Source organism: Streptopelia decaocto (assembly GCF_964273445.1).
Source record: "Streptopelia decaocto genome assembly, chromosome: 1".
NCBI lineage: Eukaryota > Metazoa > Chordata > Aves > Columbiformes > Columbidae > Streptopelia > Streptopelia decaocto.
The window spans coordinates 6,813,011-6,836,309 of NC_138663.1; the positions used below are offsets into that span (position 1 = coordinate 6,813,011).

At 39.8% G+C, this 23,299-nt stretch overlaps 1 protein-coding gene across 5 annotated transcripts in view; it reads left to right on the forward strand.

The window, feature by feature from the left end:
* Positions 1–23,299, forward strand: part of CELF2 (CUGBP Elav-like family member 2) — a 380,150-nt gene that overhangs the window by 142,356 nt on the left and 214,495 nt on the right. The window contains exon 1 of one of the 5 annotated variants that reach the window (XM_082046825.1): positions 19,306–19,406. The exons of the other annotated variants lie outside the window; for them this stretch is intronic. The gene's annotated coding sequence lies outside the window, so the exon portion shown is untranslated. Of the gene's footprint in view, positions 1–19,305; positions 19,407–23,299 lie in introns of those variants that run through there. 5 annotated transcript variants of the gene reach the window in all.

Sequence of the window (23,299 nt, forward strand, 5' to 3'; positions counted from 1 at the left end):
AGGGATGGATATGTTGAAAGTAGCACCAAAGCAGCATCCAGATCAGTTGTGCCTCAGGCTGATTCTGGTTTACTACTGAGGTGGACGAGTAGTTACTATGAATATAGAAGCATGAATCACTTTTACTTAGCATATGATTAACTTACATGAAGCAGAGCTCCTCTGATATAGATTAATTTTTCAATATCAGATACATACATTTTATTTCACCCTAAAATAATTTACTCTGGGTGGATCTTCTGACCAAATTAAATGTTTGATTTCTCTTCCTCAAAGTCCTGATCATGTTAGCTTTGAAGCAGTCTTCAGTCTCGCTTCTAACCTAAACCTGATTAGTTTGTCTCAAAGTGACTTACCCCCTTGCAACATTGATACCTTTTCACTTTTTGGGTTTACTTTTGCAACTGCAAAATGCATGGCCATTTGAGCAAGGTGTACTGATATTCCTCTATATTTTTAGTTAATGTATTTTAAATATTTTATAGACATCAGACTTTCAAAGTAACTTCAGTTAATCTTCATTAAGGCAAAGTAAAAGCAGAATGTACGTATGGGTTAGTTTAAACCCCCATCTTTTTCATAGTGGACATTATCTTGTTGAAATGCCGCCACTCTTGGCACAAGACAAGCTTCATAACCTAAGAGGATGTGATTTGAGTGGAGTTTCCATGCCCCATGTGCTCATTGTGTTCTTGCCACTGATGCAAACATTATCTATAATTACATTTTCAAGAGAATGAAAATTGCAGTCTTTGTGGGACAAAAATGCAGCTGAAGAATGGAATGTATATCCTCTCCACCCTCATTATAAGGCTTATAAAAATCAAACTATAAGGCCCAGTACCATAGCTTTCAGATACAGGAAACCAGCACCATTAGCCTGTGTTAGAGAATTTTTGGCTGAAAATTATGGCCTTTTGATGATAAAGCTATTGCTCTTATTTCCAATAGTTTGCCATTGAAACTAATGGAACTAAAATTTGTTATTGAGATCAGTATAAATAAAAATCAGAGTAATTACTCTGGTTTTTGCTTATTTATAATATTATTTTCATGGATTTGAGATTTCATTCATGGTTGATGGTGACAGCTAATCCTGAACTTTTATAATATGCTTTTTGGAGTAAAAAGTTGTAGAATCATAGTATATTACTCACCTGTTCATACCACCCGTACGTTCTTTTCCTCTCATGAGCTTTAGTTTTCAGTGGTTGTGTTCGTTTGTATTTTTTGTTGTTGTTGCATTTGTTTGTTTGTTTTGTTTGTTTTCCCCAAAGTGGGGCATTTGAATACTTTCTGAAAGTGGAATTTGATCCTACAGGGATGTTCCTGGGGAGATCGCTGATAGGTGTATTTGATGAGAAAGGCACATGTAGTTATTGGTTCTGTGATGTACTGCAGTGAGGAGTGTGGGCAGAGGTGCCGAATGATCATGTGAATGCTAATAAATAAATAAGGGGTGGTACTGAACGCCAATACATCCATGAGCAATTAATAAGTGCAGATATGTAGGTCAATGAATTTATTGCTAGTGGCACAAATAGTCTGGACTGAAATTAGTGTGTCCACTGTTTTCCTTTCAATCTGGTTGTTTTTTCTTGTTCTAAAGAGAGAAATAATTTGGATGCTCTTCATAGGTTCACAGGTTTTCTTAAAAGCAATTCTAAAAATCATTTGGATGAAATAATACGAGTCTTATTACACTTTTGTTTATGACCATCTAGCTTTCTGTAGAAGGGGCTCTGGGAAACTTCATATTGCAGTCAGGTGACAACAGGGGCAATTAGATCCATGTGCTTTATGCAATTGCTGCCCAAGTTGGTAATTCTGCCTCCAAGTTCTGCTGCCTGATTGCCGCAAGTTATGCACAGGAACACCATGGTGAATGAGTGCTGAAGTTCCCAGGACAGCATCTATTCTTAGTGGTCCAGCAAAACTTATTAAGAAAAGTAATTAGAACAAAGCTCAAGTACATTAGCCTCTTTAATGCCCCTGAATTCTCAGAGCTATCTTCAACATCAGCAGAGGCTGTATTTCCAGCAGAGAAACTGAAGAAACTTTCTTTGAAGAAGTTAAACCCACTTTGGTCTTAGCATAGTGGTAGAAATAGCTTCTTGTGTTACAGTACCAAGACGCAGACAGACAGGAGGGTGGTGGTATGCCGATTAGTGAACATAACCCACCTTTGATTTTATTTTTATGAATTAATTTCTGTCAAGATGCAAGGTTCTGTGTTTCTGCTCACCTCTTATGTGTGGTGCTCTATATGTCTATGTTTCTGTCAGCTCCTGAGGCTCAAGAGCTATAAAATGGCTATATAGCTAACTGTTTCTCTTTCAAGAATCATTGTTTTCTTTATTTCTTTCTTCCTCATCTGTTAACACTGGCAGGCTAGAAATGTATTTTCTGCGTGCAACACCACCCAGCGTTACATTTGCTCAACAAATCTCCACCATCCTTCTGAATATTTGTTTCTCCATAGGAGTCCAAAAAAGCAATCGCAAGCCTGTTCAGTCTTTCTTGTTGGGTGAATCAAAACTCTTTCTCCTCAAGCCTTCAGGATGTTTTTGGGGAGGTCTCTCTGGTCTTTAAGCTACTTCAGAAATGTGGGTGGCCATCTTACTGAGGCAGGAATCTTCAGTAGATTTGAAGACGTTCAATACAGCAAGATACAGGCTCTATTGAGTAGACCACAAGATGAGCTGCTCTTCAGTTTTCTTTATCATGTACCCATATTCATTCAGCTTGTGTACTTATCTCCTTCCCCAGGCATCACTCTCACAGATAATTGTGGTATAGATGGATGAGAATTAACAAAGTGCCCCTAGAACTGTAGGATGTCCAGTTAGGTAGGTATGTATGGAGAGTTCAAAGCAGACAGGAAAACGGTTTTCTGGGTTTTACCAATTCCAACCACTCACATTTACTTACTGAACAAACAGTCTTTTTTATAAAGGGAACTACTTTCTTCCCTTATGCCGATTAGTGAAGGTTTTTTAGGTGTTCTCTTCTGCCACACTCAGGTTTTTTTTTCTTTGTTCTTCAGTTGGCTTAGAGAGGAATTTTGATGCTTTCTGTATTGTTGCTTCAAAGACCAGATAGTCATGTCTAGTGTCAGTCCCAGCAACATGCAATCTGTATAGTAAATTAAACAGAATAACACTCTTTCTTTTCCTCTTCCTAAAAAGGGATTCTTTGTTCAGTGGAAGCTGCTAAATTGCAAGGATTGCATGACAGCTTGTGTTTCTGTGAACACCCGAGAATGGCTGAAGCCCCATCACTGTGACCACACCAGTACTCTGGTATTTGTTTTTTTTCTTCATGGCAACCTTTAGACCTGTGAGGGAGTGAAACAAAGTCTCATTTCAGGTCTTTGTGTCTTAAATTTCCCATGGTGCTGAAAATGTCACCTTCGTTAATTTTAGAAGATTTTCAGCATGTTCCCAAGGATGGAGAGGAAGTATGTCCCATAACTCCTGAGGCAGGCTGCTGCGGACAGGATTGATGTTAGTTTCACAACCAACTTTTTAATAAAATACACTGCTTGAATATCAATATTACAGTAGTTGGAAAAGAGTCTGCTGCTACCTGCGTTAGAGTCGCTGCTTCCCCACACTGAGGAGTTGAACGCCAATCCTCAGGCTATTTTATTCTGTAATGCTAATAGCGCTAATACAGTATCATTGTGTTTGAGGCTTCAAAGATACTATACAAGCATTTTCTTATGATTCCCTGATCTTTGCATTTATACCCAGCTGTTTGTTATTCAGTTCAGCCACCAGCATCTAAGTCTCAATGGACCATGTAATATGCAGCTGTAGCCAGATGTAATGCTTCCTATTCCTAAATGTTTCTGTTAGAAGCTAAGAGTGGCAGGCTAAAGACTACTGATAACAGTGTTGCTTGCATTAATTTAAACTCTAGAGCTACACTGATTCTGTTTGGCAAATTTATTCCATGGCCAACAAGCAGAGCAATATTTCCAATCTCCATCGTTGCTAGCAGTGTTGACATTAAATACATCGAGTATGTCGGCACTGATACAGAATGTACTTATAGTGCTAATTCAAATAGGAGAAGGATGTCCAATTTGCATAAACAAATATATTTTCAGATACAGTTCTATTTAAGAGAGATAAAGACAGGAAGGAGCTTGTTCTAAACAATGACTCGCAATGATTTAGAACAGTTCAACAAATCTTCACCCTCTTTAATTTTTTGTTTTCTATGGATAGCTGGGGAACCTTTACAATACCTTTTTCAAGCTGCAGGCAGGTCTTGCTCTGCTCAGCTTTCCCAGCTTGGCTGGTGGCACAAAGGGAATCTCAGCATTTGAGTTTTCTGTTGCAGATTGTTCTGAAGCACTCGGCAGATCACTTCAGCAGGTGTGTAACCTCATCTGGGTGTTCCTGCTCTGGCAGGGGGTTGGACTGGATGAGCTTTCGAGGTCTCTTCCAATCCCTAACATTCTGTGATTCAAGTGACTGGGGTTGTACAGATGCTTGTGGAGACTTGGTCAAGCCCATCACTAGAAGTTGATGTCAATGTGTGGTTAGAGGCCTCTGAGAAACTTTGGGCAGTAGAGTTCTTCACAATTATACAATGCCCTGCCAGTGCGGACTCAGCATGCATCAAAATCTTCATGAAAATGAACTTTTCTATGGGGATTTTTATTTTTCATTGGCAATGCACCTTTAAAACACATGCTGTAGGCTCTGCTTTGTCATTTACAGGTGTATGGTTTAATTCAATGTAAGAATGAAAACGAAATTACATTTATAGTGGTGGCTCCTTGTTTCTTCCCTTGCTCAGTCCCTGTCCCTATCCCCAGCCTGTTTTGTTTTGTTTTGTTTATTTAATTATTTTTTTTTAATTACTCTGCACACTAAGTAATCCTAATCCAGCAAGGTTGTTCAGGTTATGAGCACTGCCTTGTTTTCAGCTCCTCCCTCTGTTCCATGCATGCCTGGGGTGGCTGGTGCTGCACAGCATCAGGATTCTGCCCCACGTGCCCGGCAATATGGGCTCATGTTTCGATTCCAGAGCGAACAGCATTACACAAACGATTTGATGTGATTGTAATGAATTGCACAGGGGAAGTGCTTGTTTGAAATCAACTCCATTAACTCAGAGCACAAACCATCGCAAAGTCAACAGTTTTTATGAGTGGCCACCACCAGCCATCTCTTTTGAAAACACTAATGGGCTGTTTAATTAGGTGATGAAAATTGTTTACAGTTGGTGATCTCAAGTTTTGTCATTTTAATAATGGTTAAATTCAATCTCTTCTTTGATTCTTGGCAACTCTCTCATTGTTTCATAACCTGCTTATGTCTAGTTTAATTCATTTGCTCATATTAAAACTGAACCTCTCTCATGCAGCAGTGGTGTTTACTTAACTGCACTGTGTCATTATAATAGGTGGCGAATGACTAATATACAGCAGTAGATGTTAAACAAGTATAGCATTGCAAGAGAATATTTACATTTGTGGAAGATGTATTCCTTTGGAGCTGACTATGTATGAGATCTAAAGATAATTCTGCCAATAACATCCAAATTTCAACTGTTCCTGTGCGTCTGTTACTCCTTGTGTTGTGCTAGCTTCTCTCTCACTCAGTTTACTAATAGCTGTCACTTTGAGCATCTAAAAGGCAATGTACAGAAGTGTCCTTATATGCTTGTTTTCGGCTTCAGTGATTGCTGTACAGCCATGGCCAAGAGCAGAAGTTTTCTTCTTTTAATTTTCTGATGCTTATCCTTACTTAGAGATGGCAGGCTGGAATATTGGGAAGCACTGAACTGACTGCTAATTTTTATGAATGTGGGTGGGCACATGATGCCTATAAGCTTCTTTTCACCCTGTCCAAATGAACTACAGAGACAGACAAGTCCCTGTCTTAACAAGCACACAGCCTAAGCAACAGGAAAAAAATGGTTGGAATGTGAAAAACAAAATGGAAGCACACCTGAATTACAAGAGGTGTGTCCAGACTCATTGGATGGCATTGGCAGAGGCCAGGAGATGCCTGGTTCCCTGTCCCCTGGTCCTGTGCCCTCTCAGTGGTCTTGGATTTTGGTTTGTTTGTGATAGCATTAGCTATATGCCACATATTTTGCAGATTCTTTCTGCCAAGGAGCTTAAGCACAGGCAGATAAACAAACTGACAGATGCTGGGGAAGGGAGTGACTTTTGTGTTTTGTGTTTGTTTTTTGTTTTGTTTTTGGTTTTTTGGTTGTTTGTTGTTTTTTTTCCCCTCCATTTCAAAGTATGTCACATATGGGTCTGAGTTCAGAAGGGGTAGCAGCCTTTCAGATGGGTTTTGGACACCACCAAGGGGTGTTTTTTTGAGCAACTGCTGACTATTCTGTTCAGAAATCACAGTGTTGTCAGGTTGATACTATGATATGAAATCCTACAGCATTTGTAAACCTCCATGCACCTCCTATTTTTGCATTGCAGATGTAAAGGCATCATTAAGATAAGTGTGTAATATGCTATGTGGGTAATTAAAGTGTTCTTGCATAGCTTTCCCTTGCAAATTGGCACCGAAGGTAACAACTATATGTGACCAGTTAGGTAAAGGTTGTGCTTCCTGGAGCTCAGAAACCATGTAGGAGACACAGGCCCATCTTGGTGGCTTCTACGTCTTGGTTACTTTTAGCAAATCCTAGTTTTCTAAGACATTTTCAAAGTAAGCCCTCCTGCAGATCAGCTGCTCAAGTGTTTTTTAACCCTAAAGTCCACAAAAAAAGACAAAACCTTAGCTATAATTTTAGAGCAGGTCTTACCACAGCAGTTGTACATGTGTGGCCAGCTAAGCATATAAAAATCAAAGAGGTAAGAAGATTGTACACAATGGGAGAGGTGTTTTCAAACGTGACAGTACTCACATAAGGCATTTTCCACTGCCATCATGGATACTTAGCTTTCTAAAATCAAGGTAAACAGGCAAGCAGTGGATTGTTGTAATCCTTTGTCTCTGACATTACTGGACTTCTGGAAAGTATTGTGGTGCTGTTGTAGTAGAACAGGTGGTCTATTATGTAAATAAGAATGAGGGAAGAAGAAATGTTTATGTTCAAGGAGTAGAACTACATAAATAATTCAAAGGAAATATGTTTTCTCCCATTTTCAGGCTGCTGTGTTCTTGGGAAGTTCTCTAAATATGCATAGAAAGTGCAAGCAAAATAGGTTTTTAAAAATTTCTAATTGTATGTGCCATTTTCTCCCTAGGGAGTAAACAGATGAACTAAAATAAGTAAGGTTTATTCTACAGCTTTAATAATAAAGATGCTTGACCTGAATAATGGTGGAAAGCAATGAATGCAAATGTTTGCAAGAATCTGTCACATATTTGTATTATGTAATCAATAGAAAATAGTTGACAACATGTTCATGTAGCAATGGCAGACCCTATTAAAATACGGTTCAGCATATATGTTATTTTAAGGGTACCACTCTTAAAATTGGCTATATATATGGGATGTTCTTAACAAACTTTTCCTTCTTATCCTTATTTCTTAATTACACACTCAGAAAAGTCTCTCCTTTGCTTGAAACTTTGCAAGCAAACTTTGCTAGAAAGCAGTTTGAGGTTTGTTTGGGATTTTCTTAGTTGAAATTGTATTAGCTCAGCCATTTTCAAAGCTAGAAAGCAAATGGTTAAGAGGAGACTTTGTAATTCTCTATTCCCAAATCAACATTTAAATTGAAACATAATTTTATAAACATTACATCTGAATACCATTTCTCTTTACAGGATCTTTTACCTCTGGGATGCTGGCTTGGATCAGGATTGTTTTTTTCTTGCAACAGCTGTTCAGTGCATGAAATAAGCCAGTGGATATGGTCCAGTTTGTAGTGGGAAAGTGTCCATCTCAAAACCACCATCTCAATTGGCACTGAGTAACATCCTTGTCTCAGCAAAACAGCCAGAAATTGAATGAGCGTGAATAATGAACCCTTTGCAATTGTCCAGGTCAGGTTGACAGCAATTTTGCCTCTGTGTATTGATAAACTTGGCAAAGGTTCTGTATTTCCAGGCATGCAGAGGCCTTTCTTAATGGTTAATTCTTTAAAATAAAATGCACTGAGTTTAAAGTCACTGTATTCCCTACTGCTGATTAATAGGATGATGTAGTTTTGAGAACATTTTAATAAAGAAGAGATCTAATTCTTACTCTGAACAGGTTTCACTTTAAAATCACGACTAAATGAACAAGACAAGGTGGCTTCTTGATGCAATAATCCAGGATATGAGATTTAAATAGTATAGGTTGTCACATGACCTAAATCTTCAAATTTGGGTATCTAAAGTTAGACACTGAAAATCAGGCCAATTATTTTAGTCTCCCTTCCCATTTTTGCAAGCACAGAAATGTATTGTAAAGCCTCATACTCATTCTCTATGGATGTAATGTTGGTTTAGTTCTAACTTAGTGCTTTTTCTCTGAGGAGCTCTGAACATTTTTATGAAGTATGTCAATGTCTTGGTAAAGAAAATTTGCTATTGGAACTCAGTGAAGTTGAGTCTGTGTTCTCAGCTTAATGTACAACTTTCCTTTTAACGCAGCCTGGTGTCTTTGGAGGTATTTGTGAAGAGGATTATAGTTCTCTGGTTCCTCCATAAGCAGTGGAGAATGAGAGGCTCCAGTTCTGAAATGTTCTGTTGGAGCCAAATGTCGATGCTCTTCATCATCCATTTGAGGAGCTTTTGCTGTGGTGTCTATAGAGGAAACCCAGGGCACTGGATTTCTATGTCTAAAACTACCTTTGTGAGTACCTTCTCTTGTGGGATTAATGCCTTATACAAGGATAATGATTCTTCCATTGTTGTCACCTGGAAGACTTTTGTCCTTTCAGGTCCTGCTTTTTCTTATCCTTGGGACACCCACAGATCAAACTGTATAAAATGCCCAAGCAGAGCCGATTAATCTTCGTTTTCTCAAGTATTTACTCAGGAGTAAGGCTTTTCCTTTGAAGCACCTGATGGGACACCCTTGTGTTGCACAAAAATGAGACCAGATTTTTCCAACAGGTTCATTTTTATGTGGTCCATCTTGATTTGAGACAAGATTGTCGTATTAATTGGCTGGTCTCATATGACCTGTTTGTCCAGGCTGAGCCCTAGAGCTGCTTTCAGCAACTCCATCCAAGTCAACTAGAAAGCAGTAGGCTCAGAGAAAGCAAAAGCAGCATCTCAAATGCAGGCTTGTCTCAGCAGTTCTTCATCAAATGCCGAAAGTGATGATGAAAATTTAGGTTTATGTGGTTTGGGAAACTTCCAGTGAAAATATTCTCTTTGCAAAATGTCAAGTCTTTGTTATCGCAGTTGGTTTTGTAGAAGTACGCCAGCTTTCTGTCAACAAATAGTCCTTTCCTCAGGAGTGGAAGTGGATTAAAAAAAAAGATAGATCTAGATGAGCTAGTAAGCTACCAAGTGGACCGCTATCTAGTCTGACCTGATTTGAATGAGAAACTTGAACCTCAGTGTCTTTATATCACCTGGCTTCCCTGCCTGCCAAGTTGTTTGGTGTTTTCCTGTGTAAAAGTGGACAGAATAAGGCATTTTCATCCCCCCTGTTTGAAACCACTGAGCTCAGGAGTCACAAGGATAGTGCAAGAGAAAACTGTTCTCCAAAACTGAATGTCTCCTGGCCTGTAGAGATCATAGCAATTCTCATGTGTAAGCGTATCTCATGTCATCACTGCCCCCCTCTGCAAGACCTTTGCTAACCTTAAAGTAAATATCGTTCCTATAAAGGAAGGCTTTAGATCCAGCTCTGCACTTCTCTGGTGATTAGTAATCTTACTATTTATTAATTTATTAAGTTCAACTGCTGCTTTGCAGTGCAAAAGCCATAGAAGATGGTCAACAGACTGACCACTAACAGTCAAGAGCTCAGCTCTGTCCTGAACTTCTTTTACTGAATAAATTTCCTTCTTATTTCAGATTCATTTGAGACCTTGAGACTGTGCAAGGTCTTCAGAGAAAAGACCATTTCCTTGTACTGTGTTTATACAAAACCTAATTCCGGAGACCCTGATCCATGAAAGATCTGAGCAGCTCCTACAGTGCAAAAAATCATTTGGGAAATGTAAGCTTAACCCCTGCAAAAACAAATGTATTTGCTGGTTGTTGAAGGGTAGAAGAAAAGAAAAAGTGTGCATAAAGAAAATTGCATCTGGTAGGCTGCTGGAAAATGGACCGGTCTATTAGGAATTAGTACTAACAGGCCTCTAAGTTTCTTTCATCAAAATTACTGCAGTCAAAAAAAAAATACCACTTCACATTTGTGCTTAATTTCACCTCTGTTTATTCTCCTTTCCTGTTCCCTGAAGAATGTAGATGAGGTTTAAGTTAGTCTTAATAGTAATAGGTTTGGAATCTAGCACACTTTCACAAAATTAACTTTGCTTCTGTTGATCTGGGAATTAAAATGCTTCATTAATTTAGCGAGTCCTGGTTTGACAGCCAAATAATACATTTTGTGACTTGTACTCTTAAGTCTAAAATTCTTATCTGCAGTTCTCCCTGATAGTCTCTGACATTCAGGGCAGCTTGGAGATCCGCATGGCCTGGAAAGGAGGAAAATGTGCATGAACATATGTAGGTATAAGTGTTATAACACAGTTTATATGAGTGACTATTCTGTGTCCAAGCATGTCTTTAAGCACTGTGTGAGTAGGTAACTATCAAGAATCCTTATTCTCTCCTCTCTTTTACAATATACACCTGTTTTTTCCTTTGTTTGTTTGGGTTTTTTTTGTTTTGTTTTATTTTCATTGTGTTTTGGATTTTTCCTTTGCCAATGCAACTCAATACAAGCAAGGATGTTTTTGGTGAAGGCAAAAAGGCTTGGAAGTATGAAGGCATGGTGGATTGCTGTGCTATACACTGGGGCTAGGGGAAGGAAACAAAAAAACCCAAAAGTGTCTGTATTAAAGGAAGAGATTGGTCATCTTCTTCACACTGGACACCATGAGGCACCAACTCCTGGGAAACCCAAGAGATGCGTGTATGTACTCTATAGTTGTATATTTGAGAACTTGGTGGCTATTCAGAGTGTTCTCATGTTGCTGGTTCCAGTCGTGTTGCAAATGCTCTTTATTCTATAGAGATTTTGCACTAAAAACATCCAGGAGCGACACAGACCATGCTATGGTGATGTAGCAGGCTTGTGGACTGTGCTATGGCATGATACACACCTGCTGAGGACTTGCATGGTGTCTTTGGGGTTTTCTCCATCACAGAAAACAAATCTCTTCTTCACATCTGTTGTAAATGAATATGATGTGCCCAAATCATTTCTTTTTGTATCACGGTGTGTCTCAGGAATTACTTTGGTTCTGGGCTGTAGGCTGTGCACTGACATTGCATGGGCACAACCCAGGCAAATGGCTGCAAAACACAACTACAAAAATACCCCAGGATCCTGAAGGCTTTATAAAACTAACCGTAAAGCACTGAATTAGAAAACGAGTTGAAATAGTTTTGTTTTATTGGTGTCTAAGAATGCTTTCTCCCCTTTAGTGTCACCTCAGAGTGGGGCAGTCCAGCAAGTTTACAAGGAACCCATATAAAAGCGTGTACAGATTCCCCAACATGAGACATCCCTGGGTTCTGGGTTACAAAGGTAGAGCGGTTTAGCCAGCCCAGTAATCCCACTGGATGAATATGCCTCCATGTACCACAGCACGCTAAAAAACAACACGATAGCTTCAGATTAACTTGTGCTTTGTTGTTTTCTTTTTGCAAACTCTAAGATTTATGTCGTACCCATGCTCACAAAAATATCATGCAAAGATGATCAACTGCAAAATTCTTTTGTATGTCCCATTGATAAAGCAGGGATTTTTAACCTCTCTAGATCAGTGAATTTTTTAATAATCTTTTCTCTGCTTTAATTATCATAACTAAAGATACGTCTGTAGCTTTTGTAGCTGAGGCTAATTGTGTTTTGTTTGGGAAAGGGTGTGGACTGAAAGGCAAGGTGTGTTTTCACAATGTAGCAACGTGACTTTTTTTTTCCACGTATTGCTTTATAACATCGGTCATTTTAGTGGTAGCTCTTCTTTAATATCGTTCGGATAGCAAAATTCAGTACTTCTGCCTCTGTTTTGGGAGGGGCAGGGGAAGAGTTAATTTTGCTCTTCTGTTGTCTAGGAAACAGTGGTTGTACTTACTTCCCTTTTGAAAATAGATAGTGAATTCCACATTCAGGGAGCAATGAATAAGATAAAAAGCCACAGATTAGAAGCTTGAATTAGACACCATTTGAGAAAGTAAAGATAAGTTTGTGTGGGATGGGAACTTTTAGGTCGCACTGAAGTGAATAAGAGTGGGGCTTAGATATGTTTTTAAATACTGCCTCAGGGCTTTAAGGCTCTAAGTGTGTTGGCACTGATTCAGAAAAGTGCCTAAGAGCCTAATTTTAATTGATATAGGACCTCACTGATTCCACAGTTAAGGACATCATCCGTTTTTTGTTTTAAGGACTTTGTCTCACACTTGGAAAATTGAGCCCTGTGCATATAGTGCTAAAAAAGAGAAGAGCGAGAGACACCAACAATTGCAATTTAGGTGTCTGTGCTGAAACAAGCTATCCATCCAATTTAGGGCTGTAAATACTAAAACTGGAGATGAAGTTAGTGACTGGGAACAACAAAAAAGGGAGCAGGATTTTTTTTAAAAAAAAAGAGCCTTGACAGTTGACACTATGGGCATTAAATGACAAGTGCATTTCAGTGCAAGCATAAGATGATTATACTTGGAAGAAGGAACTAAAATATAAAGCAAGAGCTGTATGCAACACTGCACATTCAACTGGAAATGTAGGTTATGTACTTGGTACTAATTCATGTCCCAGCGAACAGAAAATCTCTCCAGTTCAGATGGGACTCGAGCTGTAGATTTTTCTGACTAAAAAGCTCTGGATAATTCTTTTCTTATGTATTATTAATAGCTCTATTACATTAAATCTTAGGTGCTCAGAATGAGCCTCCAGAGGTGTTTCTGCCTCTCTCTCTCTCTCTCTGTTGTTTTCAGCTGAAGTCTGGGGTGACTGTGCTCCTGGGTAGGTGAATCTGGGCTTGGAGAACAGGCGCGCAGATGCATATAAAGAGAGACACAATTTGCAGGACTAATTTATTGCAAGTGATTCAGCAGATGTGTTTTCAGGAGGGATTTTAGACCAGTCAAGGAGGTGCTGCTGTCCAAAAGGGACCAGTTTGAAAAATTGCAGAGTTCTGGGAAAGAAATACTAAAGCAAATGAGTGGGAGTGGGGTGGGACTGATAAAAAAGAACATGCTGTAAGTGGTGAAGCATAAAGATCGTGGCAGGCACTGAAGAACGGGCCTTCTGCATGTGTTTTAGGGTGCAAAAAAGAGAAGTGTCAGAGAAAGTAATGCAGATAGTCCCACAAACAAACAAAACCAAAACCAACTAACCAAAACTAAACACAAAACAAACCACAACGACAAAAAAAACCCAAAGAAACAAACAAAAAAACCCTCACTCAAACCCAAGACAAAAAAAGTCACAAAAAGTCACATGGAGGATCCTTCTGACTCCTCTTTTGTATTGCTGATCACAAGCAGTCCCTTGTGAAAGCGGTCAGTATTACTATACAAATATGCATGTCATGCTTCTGAGTAGCAAATTCCATCCCTCCTTGAGGGGAGCTTTGAGAGACGTTTTGGAAATATAAATGCAAAATCCAAAAACGGAGAAGTAATATGAAAAATTGAGAATGCTCAAGAGAATTTGTGCTGGCTTTGCAGAGTGGAAGTAGGATGCAAACTCCGAAGTTGGAAGAGGTTTCTGAAACGGCAGTCAATTAAAATTAGATGCGATAATGAGCTGACAGTCTACATGTTTCCAAATGATCCAACTATACCTTGGAGTGTGGTAGGTAAGGTGCAGCACTTAGCTGGATGTCCTCCTATGGCAGTCATTAGTCACCTTTTCCCTTCCTGTAGAGCAGTGAGATCCCTAATGACAGTGGATATAACGATGCCTTCAGGGATGCTTAAGGAGTAACACGGCTCCTATAGCAAGGTGTAGCCTGATTCTCTTCATCTCCTCCATTTAGGCAGTGTGCAGAGGAGCTGAGGACATGGCACAGAGGGGTTGTCAGCTCTCTCGTTACCCATCCTCCTCCTTGAACTTCCCAGAGCAGATAGACAATTAGCGGCTGCTTCCTGCGCATGGCCATGAGTCAAAAGGCAGCTCCATCTCCACCACCTTGTGTAGGGCCAGCAGTCATTTGGCATCCACTGTACAGAACCAAGGAATATGAGTTACCACTCAGCCCGAGCTGTGCTTTTCACCATAAAAGGTTACCTAGCAAGTCTTCTGCAAGAGGAATCCATGTCGTCTGTCAAGCTTTCCAGTGCTGCTCTTGCTTTGTCTCTTTAATGTCAACTTTCTGGGGCTGCTGCAGCCTTACGTAACTGCCCCAGCTCTCCCAGCAGCCTTTTTTTGGGGAAAAACTGCTGATTCACTCTCCATGCAGGTGCTACAGCACAGGTTCAGTTGCATCTCTTGGGTTGGGCAGCACCAAACTCCTCTCCTGAGCAGAGCTGGGGAGAAGAAAAGAGAGAGGAAAAAGTTGGAGCTTGGGGGAGGTCACACTGCAGCATCCATGTTTCTACCTCTCCCTTAGGGATGCCTGCAGGGAAAAGACAAACCTGATGGATGGTTGTATTTGTGAGAGGATGGAATACAAAGCGGGTGGTACTGGCACTTAGTAGACCTGGGAGTGTGTCTGTGCTGCTTTTGGTGGTGCACCTCCAGTAGGCTTTAATCCTGGATGCCGTGGCTTGTACTAACAAAAAAGACATGATGGCAGAGACCGCAGGATGAACCACCCATGTGCCAGGGCCCCTCAGAGTGGTGCATGATGCTGAATACTGGGATTGGTGCCTCTTTGCAATCGCAGTTCATATTGTGATGATAATTAGCAGAACTCGGTGTACCATCGGTGTGTCTCGCCCAGCTGCAACGCTGTCTCCCTGCAGTGATATCAGCATTCACCGTGTGTGGTACTCAGTTGTGCTACAGCAGTGGTCCCCCACCCTGAACAGGAGTGGGCCATAGACTGCAGCTCAGGTTTTCTTGAAAGGGGATTAAAATAGGAATTACCAGCCCTAGCTCAAATAGCCAGCTCTGAAATCTAAGGCTGTAATCTCAGGTTCTTCTATGCCCTTCGGCAGAGGAGAAATTGTACCCTGGGGATGTTCATCTCTTCCTGGGCCATGGGTGTACAACAGACCAAACAAATTGCCTTGGAGGGCCAGATTTTGTCCATCCATGAGAGAGGCCGCCAATGGTGTGACCTACACAGCCTCAGACATTGGGACTTCAGATATCTGAGATGGGACAAGGTGATATGCAGAGATATCTAGGGACATGAGTAGAAACGAGGAAAGGGAGGCATTTTTAAAATATGTCATTTTAATGAACATTTTCAAAGCAAAGCAAAATTGAAGTCCTATCGTAAGGCAGTCTACAAAGATGCCAGACTTCAAAAGCCAGAAAGGAGGAGATACGTGGCTTTCAGTGTACAGGATTTGCAGTATATAAATATATATTTTTGGGAGACTTTTGAAAACTCAAAAATCAGAGTCAAGAAGGAACAGGAAGAAGAAAAGCAAAGGTGAGTTGAGAGGGAACAAAGAGAGGTTTCAAGGCTTGCTTTGTTGTTTCAGGTTTGTTTCTTTTACCATTTGTCAAAGCAGGAACTTTCCGTCAGTTGGCTCTAAGTAACTGTCCCAAGGAGTCCCTCGTCCCACAGGGATCAGCTGCTTGTTGTGAATGTACTAGTTTCCAATGATAGTTCTGAAAGTGTATTATGTTTCCTCACTGACAGAGACTGTATTAGCCAATAAAAACAATTAAATTTATATTATCTTGATGTAATTAGTTATTATGCCCTCTAGGTGGGAAAAAATGCTTTCAGATGAGCTGAAACCTATATCCTCTGTTCAAATGACTAAACTTCTTTAATTTCCACAGAAGTGGGCTGCGGGGAGGGTGGTATCCCCTGAGCCTGCACAGAGAGGGCATTAGCAGCCATTTCCTAAAGTAATTTATCGTATGGTTCACTGTATTATGCCAGCTCTAACGAACTCTGTTCTCCTTTCCTGCTAGCATGGCTGTAATCCCGGTTACTCTACTGGGAATTTGGCTCTTGGAAAGCTAAGTGATTTATAAATTTTTAAGAAGAGATGCATACACCTAATCTAAAGGAAAATGGTCTCTTGCAGCCTGTGCACCTGCTGTCTGAGAGGGGAAGAGGCTTTCTTACAGGATTCCTCCACCAAAATGGGAAAACCCTGACAATCTTTAGGGTAGCTTGTTTAAATTTAGTGTTGATTAAAAGCCCCTGGAGCCTAAAGCCCTTGTTTTACCTACAAACGGTTGAAGCAAAGGTTATGTTTTGTAGCAGTGCTTAGTCTTGGCTTGTAACTATTAATTTGCCAAATACTGGCTGCTTTGCTGCCTATGTGGTGGTGCGGTTTGTTCTGAAATTGCGGTGGCATTTAGCTCAGTCAAACTTGTGAGTCCTTTCTTGCATCTCTCTCCAACACGCTTTCAGCATGGAAAACAAAGTCTTTCTAGGATACAATCTCTGAACAGCCTCCTTCCTTCCAGCTGGGACTTATGGGCAGCGGAGAAGTGTGGAGCCAGAAGGATTGCCAGGTGGGGAGAAGAAGTCCTCCTTGGTGAATTCATATGGTAGTGACTTGATATTTGATTTCTGGAAGGGTACGGTTACTCATGAAATTGTGGAAACGCTTCTGAAAGAAATGGATGCCCGTGACAAACATACACTTCAAAATGTGGCTTAAATAATAATACTAATCCATTTACCCTTAGTCCTTGGCAAACCAGGTCAAAAGTTGCGTGGCGTTCCTGTTCCCCTGACACAGATGGTACCTGACGCAGTAGAGATGAAGGAGAAGCTGCTCTCTGCCCTGCTTCAGTTGTTAGTGTGTCATTGTTGCTAGAGAAACACAAAACCTTGGACTGGGATTCTGGCAGAATAAAAGCCTTTCAGTTCATATTTCATCACATTTAAAGGAGCGGGGAGGAGGGACCTTGTAAAAACCCTGTTCCTCCACTAGAGAGCATATAGGCAGTGCTTCTCCTTGGAGAAAATAAAAATGTCAAGCTCTTATTACACACAATAATGCAATGCAGTTTAAATGTTTACTGCAATTCTACTCGTCATGGTTACATATGGAGAAGAGAGTACGTAAAAACTGGAAGAAGGCTTTGTAGATATATAACTTTCATGTTCAAAAGCCTTTTACCTCCTTGTTAGCATTTTATACCTTCTTGTTCTTAAAAAGCGTTCATATTCTCCCCATGGATATATTAAATTATTTACAAAGCTCCTGCAAAATCCAGGAGTGGACTCAAGAAGGTGCAAGGCGGATCTCTGCAAGGGTATTTTATGGCTTTTAGAGAATCCAAGAGTTTCATTTCTAGCTGATGTGGTCGCGAAGAAGTTTGTGCAAACAAACTGATGTGATGCTGCTCGTTCTGCAGATGATCAGTGCGAGAAGATGGTTCTGAGAAGGTGATGTCCTTTGAAGTCTAATAATATTATTGTTGAGTCTTAAATATTTCATAGCTGTCACTCTTTCGTAGTGTTTTTAGTGCTTGATTTAAGCAGCAAACTGTTTTTTCCCAATCTAATTTCCATTTTTACCCTCTAAGTGGTGCCTTCTGTGTGTACACAATACATGTGTGTAACTTCAAATTTAAACCATAGGGTTTTGCATGCACTAAATGAACGGTGGTAGACTCCGTTAATTGATTAAACTCCCCCCTCCCCCTGCAATGAGTTTGAAATTTACTTTTTCCAAATGCAATTCTACAGTTTGTTAATACAGTCAATGGGAGAGGCAGTTTCTTCCAGTGGAATAAGCTGCTGACTTTCTCTGCTGCTCTAGTTAACCTTATTCCCTCCATCTGTAGGTTACAGATCATTCCACTTACACTTGTAACCTGCTGTGAGAGCCAGGCATGAAAAACAGTTTATAAAGCCCAGGTAACTCTTGGGATAGGTGTCTTTTCCTCTGGTTTCTTTGTGCTTGTCTTTCTTTGTGGGCGCCAAAATCCTTCATAGTGAATTTGCTACGTTCATATAGAGCAACATGGGTTTGGTGCAGCACAGATATAGATTCATTACATGTCCTTTCCTGGTGTATTTTTACTTTTTGTATGCCTGACTTAGTAGTTGGCAAAACATTCGTGTAGCACTTAGACACTGGATGGATTTCCACTGAGAATAATGGACGATCTGGTCAGGATTTTATTTGGTCTCAGCATCAAGGAAAACTTTATTTTTGTTGCCTTTTGCAAGTGATCAATGAATCCACTTACATTATAACCTGGAGTTAGGAGCAGAATTGTATGTTAATATCTCTCATTGCAATAAAACGACTGTTAAAGTCCATTACTTTTCTGGGAAAAAAATGGGAAGTATTTAATTTTAACTGCTTCAGTAGTGTACTAGTGCATATGTAAATCCTGATGAATGAAATCAAGCAATTAGAATTAGAAATGAATAACACAAGGCATCTAGTCATTTTGACGAGTTTGGATTTTGATGCTGCTTGATTTTTCTGGTATTTACTAAGTGCATCAGCAAAGGCTCTATATCCATATGTTGTATTAATATTTTTTTAAATGCCATCATGTTGGCTTCTATTATCTAGATCTGTTATCTGACAGCATATTGTGATTAAATTTCAGTTATCTGAAAAACTGCACCATTAAAATAGCTGTCGCAGAATTTAAGCATGTCTGTTCATTGTTCTTTTTTCAAGGTTTTTGAAAATTACACTTAAGCCTGGCACTGCAGAGTCAGTTTATGTTTCAGGCAAGGTTATTTTTCCTCTTTGAATGACAGCGAGTATTTCTGTGCATGTATACAAGCGCGACATGAAAATATGGATATATCTGCTTTACAGTTTTTTATTTGCTTTTTAATTGATATTTGGATGATATAAAGCAAGGAACTGCCATATGACAATAAAGTGGACCAACTTTCCCAGCTGGATGTCGTATTTTACGTAGTATGTAACCAGAGAAACTGTGAATTATCTAAACTGCTAAATGGGATTCTGGGTGTAACTTATTACCCTGCTGCCTGGAAGATACTTCTTGTTACTTGCACTTTCTGAAGCAACATGATTCTGGCTGTTTCGCAGAAGTGCTATATTTTGTAATTGGGAAAAAAAAAAAAAGAAATGAAGAAGTGAGTGTCGTACTTCTGGTTTCCTACGGTGAAGGAGGTTTTGGAAGGCTGGAAGTGAGCGGTATTGAGCACGACTTGTGAAGAGCTGGCTGCCGTGCCTCGCGTGTGTCTGCTCCGCTGTCTCCAGGTAGGGACTGGGATGAGCCAGATTGCGCGATAGCTCCTGACAAGGACAGATGCTGCTGTCTGGGTGAGATAAGCGTTCAGCAGCCAGTTTGGGATGGTGGTTTTGTTTTATATTCTGGGTTACTTCACCAAGGAACATTTTATTTTGTTCTCTGTTGTGTCCCTGTGGTTTTGTGCCTACTTTTTTTCAGTTAAACTGAATCACATAGTTTATTTTTACATACAGTTGTTGAAATACTCTCTCCTGACATCATAAATTTGTTTTGCTGAGTAAACCTAATGAAGCTTCACGGAAACAGACGTTTTAAATTTTGTCCTCGGTATAAAACTTGCTACTTTTTTTTCTGCTTTTCGACTTTGTTGCCTTTCTCACCGTGTTCGCTGTTCTTGCTCAGAGTCCCTGGATTTGCTGTTGAATCATGTGCAGCACAGTCTTATTTATCAGCCACCATGAGTGTAGTGAGTGCTTTGCAGAGGTAGCCAGACTTTTTGCAGTAACATTCAAGTTGTGTCAGGAGGTCATATCTACGTGAGGGTGTGCAAGGTGGTTCAGTTTTAGGGGGAAAGACTCTTTGGAAGGACGAGATTTGGAGAACTTTTGTGCTGAAAATTGTTTGGCTCTACGATGCATTAGACTGAGCTTGTACAAAAACTCGCTACTCAGAGCAGGTAACTGGAGTCATAGTAAGTGTGAGCTCAGTACTTGTGGAAGGTATGCGTGTCAGAAAAATGCTGATGTAGTTGGGTCTCTTTTTGTTAAGGTGAGACAATATTAGCTGCTGACGTGAGGGAGGTTTCCCATCCAAAGGCATCTTATGATTCAGGGCCACTTCTTGAGTGAAGAGGAGTCCAAAAGGAACTGTATGAAGAAGGGTAGGACATGATGTTGAAGTTATCAGACCTACTGTTTAGATATTACCGTTAACTTTTTTACCATTAACTTTTTTACCCTCTCCAAAAGGCCTGGTGTGTCAGGCGTCATGTAACACTTCGACCAAGTTGCCCTCATCATCTTCTCCTGTTCACCTTGTTCTCAGTTGGAGCACAGGCTACAGGCAAACTTGTGGAAATAGGCAGCTGGGTCAGGCCCTGAGGCAGGATCCTGACTGTTGTGTCTGACCCTGGAGGAGAAGGGACAGTCCAGAGGATTTGCTGGGTTTCCAGCTGCAGGCAGGGGCAGCTCATCTTGCCTGTCTCATCATTAACTGGATGGGACAAAAGTTGGTAAGATGAATGATGCTTTAAGCCCCAACACTTGAGTTTTAAAATAAATACTTTTATTTTTTTTCCATTTCCATCTATATTTTGGAGTTTTTAAGATGTCTTTATTTTTTTTTTTCATGTTTTTTGAGCTGATGGTACCACACAACAGAAGAGGTGACACTTCACAGCATTTCTTTCTAGGATGTGGTTTCCCATGCTTTTACATGAGAACATTATGCAGGGTCAAGTACAGGGCAAGGCAGCAGCATGGCTAGAAGAAGTAGCCTTGCTCTTGCCTTCACCTCAGTGAACTGCAAGCTTCTTCTTTCCTAAAGACCTGGCCAGAGACTTTTTCAAAGTCCCACTGAAATAACAGGAAAATACCAAGAACTAGAAAACACCTGCACTATTCCCTCTTATAAGACCTTCTCAATGTGGTGGCAGATGGAGGAAAATCCTAGTGCATGCCTTCAGAATGTTTTAGTTTATTACCGCTGGGTATTTTCCTGGGTAAAACCTTGCTGAAAATACGTTGGATCAACTTATGGATTTGGCTGGTTGGGTACCATACATTGGGAACATTATGACTCCTTCCCATAATGTGAAGGTTTCAGGGGGAAAAAGGAGCTGTTGTGATGGTAAGTCACAAGTGGCTCATGCTGCTGTGTGCCATGACCTTCACACAGGAAGCTCCGTTATAGCACGGAAACAGTGCACAGGTGTTTGCAACCCTATGCATGTGCCTTCCTGGGTGTTTGTTCTCATTTTGAGCTTTAAGGTCTGCAGAGCTGGGCAAAAGTTACAAGAGAAGATCTCTATAGTGGCATGGGGGGAAGGTCTTGCAGAACCTCTGCAAAATGGCAAATTTTGCATCAAAGCATTGGGAATCCAGTAACTTGTAAACAGCTCATCCTTCTCCATTCTTCCCTGAAATACTTGATTTTTTACATAAATCCCTTATTTTTCCTGTCAATACAACTATCTCCAATTACAATTCTATTATTTTTTGCTCCCACATGAACGTAAATCTCAGTTAGATATAGTAGCCACTAGTTAATTTGGCAATATGTAAAGTATTTGTAAATTCAGAAATTTAAAAATTAGTGCTGAAACTTAGGTTCATCTGTCAGTATTCAGGTAATTCCTATTATAAAATGCAAAACTTTCAGGCTTAGCAAGAAGGTATTAAAATGCAAGCAAACTGAGTTTTCAGTTGCTTTCATGTTTTTAGCTTTAGTTTCAATCTACAGTATGAATGTAAAACTTCCTGTCCAAGTCTCATCATCTAAAACTTCTTTCTGTCAATATATTTTTGTGTATTCATTTCACTGTAAGATCATAGGCTTTAAAACAAAACAAAGAAAGAAGAAAGGAAAAAAGGTGAAATGACTGGGAGACTCAAGAGAAAAGTGAGTTTGAGATGTGCTGTGTATTTATTACATATACATAAGCACCTTAATGAAGAAATGTGATGTTTCCCTCTTTTTATTAACTCACTTTAAAACTGGAAAATATTAATCTTTAATACTCTGTATACAAGTTCTGCTTCTAAAAGATTAAGTAGGATTTTTTTTTTTTCACCAATTTACTAATTTCCAATGGGTTCCCAATCCCAAATATCCTCTTTTTTAAGGTGAATCTTTTCCTTTTATTGTAGTTGATCTTTGTATTCTATGTAATTTGTCAGTTATGCAGAAGAATTACCAATATAATTCTCTGCAAACTTCAGTAAAATCTTTGTCCTTCACAAAATAATGCAGAGATCTTTAAAATATTGTTTGTAATCTTTAAAACCTACATAATTTTTTCAGTTTTCTTAGAGGAGGTAACCAATGCTCTTCCTTGTCTCAGGACCTTTTAAAATATCTGGTTCTGCTAAATGGTTCCACTGCTGGCTGTGATAGGATATTCAATAATGCAGTCCTCATGCAACCTCCCACTTTCAGTTTGAATTCCAAGTCCAAGTGATTTTTTACTTCTTTCCAGCATTGATCTGCACCAAAATTCATCCTTTTCAGCTTTTCCAAATTTCTTTTCCCACCTGTGTTCTGCAATGAGTTCAGTCCCACTTTTCAATATTCGTTAACCTTTTTGCCCTGTAAATACTTGTTAATGGAATTTTTTCTCGCTTTGCTTAGGTGTGTGATAGTCAACCAGTCGAGGTTGATAACAAAACCCCGTTGACAGCGTGCCGAGGAAAGCATTAAACCACAGCTGCACTCCTTAGTGCTCCTGTCTTTACCTGCCCCTATCGCATACCATTACACTTGATTTATCCAATGTAACATGATCCTTATTCTAAGCCAAGCTTGGTTGTCGTAAGACCTTCCATTTTCATGCCTTTCTTATCTCTTTTCCAGCTGCCTTTTCCCCAGTTGAACAAATAGCAAAACTTTCAGCGTAAAAGGAGCCAAGACTAAATTTGAGCAACTTGGATTTGGATGAGACTCAGGGATGAATGTGGGGTTTTTTTGGGTTTGTTTTTTATTTTATTTTTTCATCCTCCTTCCTTTCAGCCTCTTATTTTCTGATTTCTTTTATGTGATATTAACTATCTTGGTTATCTCAACACCAGAGAAAGTCTGCAGTGAGATGCAGTGCTGTGTAGCATATCCTGTTGTCTACATGTTTTCTTGATCCCCATTCAAATGCCTTGTGAGCCCAACAACAGTAATCTCAGACTGACTTTTG